Source organism: Cryptomeria japonica, chromosome 9, assembly GCF_030272615.1.
Source record: "Cryptomeria japonica chromosome 9, Sugi_1.0, whole genome shotgun sequence".
Lineage (NCBI taxonomy): Eukaryota > Viridiplantae > Streptophyta > Pinopsida > Cupressales > Cupressaceae > Cryptomeria > Cryptomeria japonica.
Genome location: NC_081413.1, coordinates 722286705 through 722294677, shown reverse-complemented (window position 1 = coordinate 722294677; position 7973 = coordinate 722286705).

The following is a 7973-nucleotide window of genomic DNA, read 5'->3' as shown; positions in this document are numbered from 1 at the left end:
ACACACTGTGGCGGTGTTAGAATAAAAAATAGTAAAAATAAAGGACATGCCTAATGGTAAAAACCTCTCTGAGGCACCTGAAAGTGAGATACTTGACATTTTTTCTGATCACTTTCAAGGGCAATCATCAGTGCTAATTGAACCTACACAGCCAGTAAACATTAGAATAGAAGAAGCTCTTCACACCATACATGTAGCTCAATCCTTGTCAGTCAAAGAACTAAAAGAATTTGTCGATTTCTTCATGGAAAAGAAGATCAATTTTGCATGGACATATGTTGATATGCCGGGTCTAGATCCTGACCTCATAATGCATCATCTCTCTATCACTCCTGGAATTAAACCTGTTAAGCAAAAACTCCGAAAAATGCATCCTCATGTTGTGTTACTTGTTAAGGTTGAGCTAGAAAAAATACTAAAATATGGATTCATTAGAGCGATTGATTATGCCGAATGGATATCTAATATTGTACCTGTTTTCAAACCTGACAAATCAATCCGTGTTTGCACCGATTTCAAAGATTTAAACAAAGCCTATCCGAAGGATAATTTTCCACTACCCAACATAGACATGATCGTGGACAGGACTATTGCCTATGAAATGCACTCTTTAATGGATGGTTTTTCAAGATACAATTAGATCAAAATTGCGCCTGAGGATCAAGAGAAAACAACATTCACCTATGCATGGGGAACTTTAAGCTGGAATGTAATTCCCTTTGGTTTAAAGAACACAGGTGCTACTTATCAAATAGTCGTAACAATAATTTTTTATGACATGATGCACAAAAACATGGAGGATTATGTTGATGACACTCTAGTGAAGTTCATGAAAAGTTCAACACATCTATCAGAATTAGGTCCAATATTAGATAGAATAGAAAAATTCAAACTCAGATTAAATCCTAAGAAATGTGTATTTGGAGTTACATCTGGTAAGCTCCTAGGATATATTGTTTCAGCAAAAGGAATTGAAGTGGATCCAAAAAAGGTTAAGGCTATCATGGAAATGTCGCCTCTAAAGAATATCAGTCAAATGAGAAGTTTACAAGGATGCCTCCAATCAATAAGATTCTTTATCTCTCAGCTAGCAGATAAAGCTTAACCATTCACAAAGGCATTACGAAAAGGAGTCAAATACAATTGGGATGAAGAATGTGAACAACATCTAAAAAAATCAAGGACTATCTTTCAAACCCACCTATATTGATGCCACCAATTCAAGGTAAACCATTGATTCTATACATATCAGCTACAGATACATCACTGGGAGCACTTTTGGCACAACAAGATGAGAATAAAAAGGAAAGATCTATATATTATATCAGCAGGATCTTGGTGTCCTATGAGATGAACTATACTATCATAGAAAAAGCTTGTTTGTCATTAGGCTCTACATCACAGAAATTAAGACACTACATGTTAGCACATTCTATCAAGCTGGTGGCTAAGATTGATCTGCTCAAATACCTTCTCAGCAAAGCAACACTTACAGGAAGATTGGCTAAATGGGACATTGAATATGTAGAACGCAAAACTATCAAAGGACAGGTCATTGTAGATCAACTTGTTGATGCTCCGCTTGAAGATAATCAACCTTTGAACATAGAATTTCCAGATGAATCCATCATGCACCTTACTCGGCGATCATGGAAAATGTTCTTTGATGGGTCTTTCACTCAACATGGTTCTGGTGCTGGAATACATTTTATCACTTCTCAAAGATATTAAATCTGAAAGGCTTACAAGATTCTCTTTCCTTGCACAAACAATGTTGTAGAATATGAAGCTTTGGTAAATGGGATCAAGCTGGCTATCGAATGGAAGGTTGTTGAGCTATACATCTATGGAGATTCTCAGTTGATTATCAACCAAATCAATGATATATATCAGACTCGAGATGAGAACTTGATGCCTTATAAGAGAATGGTTGATGATCTCAAGAAATACTTTACCTCTGTATCATTTCAGTAGATTCCCAGATCAGCAAACAGAGCAGCATATGCTATGGCTACCTTGGCATCTATACCCCAGCTATAAGAATCTAACTTCCGCTTTGAATTCCTGGTGGAAGAGTTATATTATCTTGCTTATGATTCCCCTGAGTCCCAGATGGTTTGTTCTATAATTGGACATGACTCATCTCGCTATAGCCACATTTACTCTTATTTGTGTGACCAAATTATTCCTGCTAATCTTACCCATAATGAGAAAAGGAACCTAATCTGAAATGCTTCACGGTATTTCATCATCGCTAACGATCTATTTAGGCGAGGTTTGGATAGTACTTTGCTTAGGTGTCTAGAAAATGAAGAGTCCTAACACACGTTATCTTAAGTCCATGAAGCTATTTGTGGATCTCACTCAAATGGTCTAACTTTAGCTCGAAAACTACTAAGGGCTTGCTACTACTGGCCAGATATGGAAAAAATTGCTATTAAATTTGCTAAAACTTATGAGAAGTGTTAGCTACATGGGAATCTCATACATGCTCCAGCAAGGGATCTAATACCTTTCATCACACATTGGCCTTTTCAACAATGGTTGTTTGACCTCATTGGCCAAATATATCTTGCATCATCTAACGGACACAAGTTTATTATAACTATCATTGAGTACTTCACTAAGTGGGTAGAAGCAGTTCCACTAATCAAAGCAACTAGTAAACAAGTATCTATATTCATCCTTAACTATATTATCTGTGGGTATGGGATACCTTCTTCCATTGTCACTGATAATGGAGGGCAGTTCAAAAACAAAGATCTAGAGAGCTCTGTGAAAAATTCAAAATCAAACAACACTGGTCATCCATATACTACCCTCAAGGTAATGGACAAGCTAAAGCATCTAACAAAAATCAACTGACTATCTTACAAAAAATAGTAACACAAATCTGGAAAGGATTGGCATTTGCAACTCAATCCTACACTATGGGCTTATAGAACAAGTATCAAAAAACCTGTTGGGGCTACACCTTTTTCTTTGGTGTATGGGTCCAAACCAATCTTACCTATTGAGGTGGAAATACCTTCTTTAAGAGTTTCCTTGCAGGGTCTTGTTACTGATGAAGACTACAGAATATCTAGATTGCAAGAACTCAAGTTGTTGGATGAACGTCGGTAAGTGGCGTTCGATCATCTGAGAGCGTATCAAAAGAGAATGTCTAGAGGTTATAACAAGAAAGTTCAACAATGAGGATTTCAGGTTGGTGACCTTGTTTTGAGAGAAAATCCTAAAAATCAACAGTTTTGAGACAACAAAGGGAAGTTTGAACCCAACTGGCTAGGTCCCTACATTGTTACTGTAGTCTTTGGCTCTGGTGCCTATCAACTCTCAACATCGGAAGGAGAATAGCTCCATGAGCATATCAACACCATTCACTTGAAGAAATTATTCACGTAGTATTCTCTGCTCTAGCAACCTGTACAGCTAAAATGTCTGAAAAAATTCTAAAAATCATAAAATGTCCTAAAAAAAAGAGAGAGATTATTTGGCAAGCAGGTGAAAAACTGGTAAACAGACGCCTCTTGTACTCAAGTGCTCCATTTATCAATGCAAATTTGTCATTTCTTGTTCTCATTCCCGCTTTCCTACATCTTTTCTTTTGCTTGTATATAACTTATAGTCGCTTTTGTGACATCCTGGTTCTTTTGGAACCCTCATGGCTTAAAACAAATCACTGTCCTAGTCTTAGGGTAATCGAATGATCAATTTACATGTCCTAAGTAATTCAACCAAGTCATTTTTCTATCGGTAGTACCAGGTCATCCACTCCGAGTCAGTCACCTGTCTCCAAACTACTGGAGAGTTTTATCACTGATTACATAGGCAAAACAAGACTACTGAAAACAATCACTAAATAGTTTGAGATATGATTGAATTTTTCTTTGTGTGTTGTCTTTTACATTTGTTTTTAATTATTATTCCCTCTAAGTAACTCGAGGAAGTCTATCTTGACTAATAGGAGCAAGGATTGGGGGCATAATACTTTTCTTTGTTTTCTGCTTGTAGGAGTGAATCTGATGATCTGGAAACATCTAATCGGCTGGGTGTCTATGATAAGTGCCTTCACATCAAGGTGAAATCACCACACATACCTCGACTCCGCTAATTTGTATGCTACAGGGAGGTTGGAGTCATTTCTTTGTCTATTTGAGGGAATTTCTTTAATGTGCAATCCAGATGCATGCATAATCTGTCCAAGGATATGAACAAACAATGAGTCATTGCAGGCAAGATAATTAATATTGATTATAAAAAGATAGGAACTCTATTTTGTCTTCTCTATTTGTAAAATGCTTAGTGATGAAAATTAAGCATACCAAATCTAGTAACTAGGTTTAGGTTGCATTCATTCTAAATTTTATGCATTTAAAGTGATTTCGGCATGATAACAATGATCTCTTTATCCTTTGAATGAGTGTCTAAAGCAATTGTCATTTCTCAACTAAGTGGTCTCTTTTTCATCATCGTTTGTCCGATTGAGTACTTGTGTATTGAGATGTTAGCTGCATACATGAACATCTTATATAGATCCATATATTTCATTATATACTTATTTGCATTATTGCATGAAAAAAAATTAAACAATTGTATTACTAGTTACTCATTCTCATCATTTATTTGCATAAAAAGAAACAAAAACAAACATCCATATTACATACATCTATACTAAAAAAATATATGCATACATATAGAGTAAAGCATATAGAAAGACATCTCATAATCAATCAACACAAGTACGATGAAATCAAATCAAGAGCTCGTATATCTCATCATAATCTCAATATTCCATAGTACAAATGATATCAACTGTCATATACAATGTCTCATCGGAGAAAGAATTGCATAGGCTACAAAAATGGGGTATATAACAAAATCTAGGAGATATAACAAATCTAACTCTCTACCTCTCCCTCATTGTCGGGTGGAGGAGGTGGTGTCTGCTGACCAACGTTCTGTCTGGGTGCCCTAGCTCCCTCAAATTGAGCCATATACTAAGAATACGACACAACCTAATGTGCTACTGGGACCACTACACTATAAGTTGTGACATAATAGGCTATCTGGCTCATCTAATGTAACACCTCTTGTTGAAGAGCATCACACTCTTCTCTAACCTCAACAAGATGTCGATCATGCTCTGCTCTGACCTCAACAAGCTGTCGATCACACTCTACTCTAACCTCTGCAAGTTGTCAGTCTCGCTCTGCAAGCTGCATTTGCACCATTATCAACTATGATTGCAAACCTGTCAACCTCGATCTCAACGACTGTACTATGTCTGGTACTCCCTGCTCTCTCCCATCATCTCCCTCTCTGCCTCCCTGCTCATCTCTCTGCTGCCTAACTTGCCTAGGAGTCTCTCTCTCCTCCTCACCTCCACCCTCTGCTACCCTAGCACCACCAGCCTCAACCCCAACAACTCCTAAAGATCCACCCTCCCCTCTTTGTTGTTGTCTAGCTCTAGCTAGTACCCTGCTGCTACTAATCTCTGGATCACCTCCCGCCCACCTAGGTACATCCGCTCTCTATCCCTATACCTGCCCCCATCCCTGTACCTAACCCGGTACATGTGCCTGTGTAGGTGCCTCATCCTCAACCTCCTCTATAAGAGGTGCATGCTCTCCATGATCTGTAAACTGAGGAAAAGGATGTCTCTTAAACCAATCTCTGTACTGGGGCAATGCCCCCACATCTGCTACATCCTCTAGATAATCCCATCTCTTTGGCTATAAACCCGCTAACTCCTACATGCTCAACGCATATGATATCCTCGGTGCCCATCCTCATCTCTCCTCCTCTCCATATCGAGAATAGGTTGTGAACTCTTGGGATATACGTTGTGGTCTCCCATACTGCCTCATCACCCTAAATACTACAAATCGCTCAATGATAGACACTAATCTGTCAATGAAAGGTCGAGTCATGAACATGTCCTTCCTCTAAGCTCTCCAATCATCCCACGGCTCTATACCCCTATACAGTCTCCATACTACCGCAATCAATCATCCAACTGCTTCCTCCAATAGTCAATCTTGCCTAGATGGGGTTGAGTAACATAACCTGAATAACAGTAAACAATAGGTTGTGTCATCTCTCTAGAATCATCTACTATAGGTCTACATACTGGGATGTGCTCCCATTCCCATATCTGTAGAACTAAAACACCAGTTGCCATTCTCTTTCCCTCCCGATACACAATCTCATGCATCTCATGATACATGTGCGCAAGCAAGCATGATCCCCACCCTAATCTCATAGGATGAGTCAACAACCTCTCAAGCATTCTGGCCCAACCACAAAGAAAACCCTGATGTCCTCTATCAAGCATAACAAAACAAGCAATCATAGCTGGTAAAACACATGTCAGAGGATGTTGCTCGCCATATCTACTCATCAAATCATCCCAAGTAATGGTGCGCTCAAGAATAGTCTCATCATGGATTATTTGTCTCAATGCTAAAACACTTGGTCGCTGAGTAGTATCATAATCAACCTTGTCTCCAATAATCAAAATCCTCAGAATCCTATATTCTCCAATCGATAGATGAAAGGTATTATGCTCTGAATGAAAATGCTCAACTAAAGCAATAAACATCCCATGATTCACACGGATATCAAGAATCTGTAAAAGGTATCTGAATCCACACAAATCAATATGTGCTCTCTCTGCATCTGATAACCCATGGACTAGCCTCATCGTCGATGGAAATACACACCGAAACTAGATATCCGACAACTGAATCTGCAAAATCAAACATACAAATTGTCAGCATGTGATCCAACTTGCGCTAAAAATATGTTAAACATGCTCGCGAATCCAAATATACAAGATTAAAAATTAAAAATTGTTGTTTAGACTCTAAAAAATGCTTGTTGTTTTTCATACGAGTTTCCACAAACAAGCAGAAAATCGTACAAGTAAACATTACACCACGCACGAGCAAACATGTCCATATGACAAAACATATCCTATCGCACGATACAATGATCAGTCAAGAACATTGTCATACGAATCATGGGGCGACACCAGACGACAAACCCTATATGACCATACGACAAAATAGAAGGAGGAAACATTGTCGTACGAGAAAACGTATTCAACTACATGACAAAATGAGGAAAATGACTTCAAACGAAAAATAAATTGCAAAAATTCAACAAAAATTTGAAAAATAAGAAATGCATAGGCTAAAGATTGATCACTTACCGATGGGTCGTAGTTTCGCGGTCGATTATGACATCTTTGGCGCTCGAATCAATGCTCTTGGATCGGAATGGCCATTTTTCTTCGCAAAGGGTTTTTCAAATTTCAAATGTTGGGAGGTAACAATGACTTGAAAATGACACACTAAACCCCTTATATAGCCCAAACCCTAATTTTTCAACTTGCTCCGATGGATGTAAAACTTGTGCCCTAAGCTAAATCGACTGTCCTGAGTCCATTTTCAGGATCGAAATTGAAATCCGACGTCACTTCTCTAGTCAAAATTTCCCGATGTTGACCACTTAGCACTTTCATCCTCAAGTCAATTTTTGAATCATTTTGCGCTCAATTCTAAATCTCAATTTAAATTCTCAAATCAACTCTGATTTTAATTCTTCAACATCACTCTTCATGCTCAAATAAGTATCATCACTAAAAATTGCCTACAATCGTTGTACCCTCTCTATCTTTCGATTTCACTCCTGAGGGGGCATACTCATTACGCCTTTTCAGTGATCATCATCATCAAAAGTCAAGAAATTTTTTCAAATATCCATCTAAAGTCAAGCAAAAATCTTTTCAAACAAAGAAAATCAATTAAACCTCATTACTAGGGGCATCTTAACTAAATCATGTCATATCAAGTTGAGATTCTTCAATGTCAAATAAAGCAATCTCTAGGGGCATATCAATCTTTGTCCTTGTCTTAATCAACTCTGTTTAGTTTCATCACAACAAAATCAAGTTGAACATTCTCTCTTGC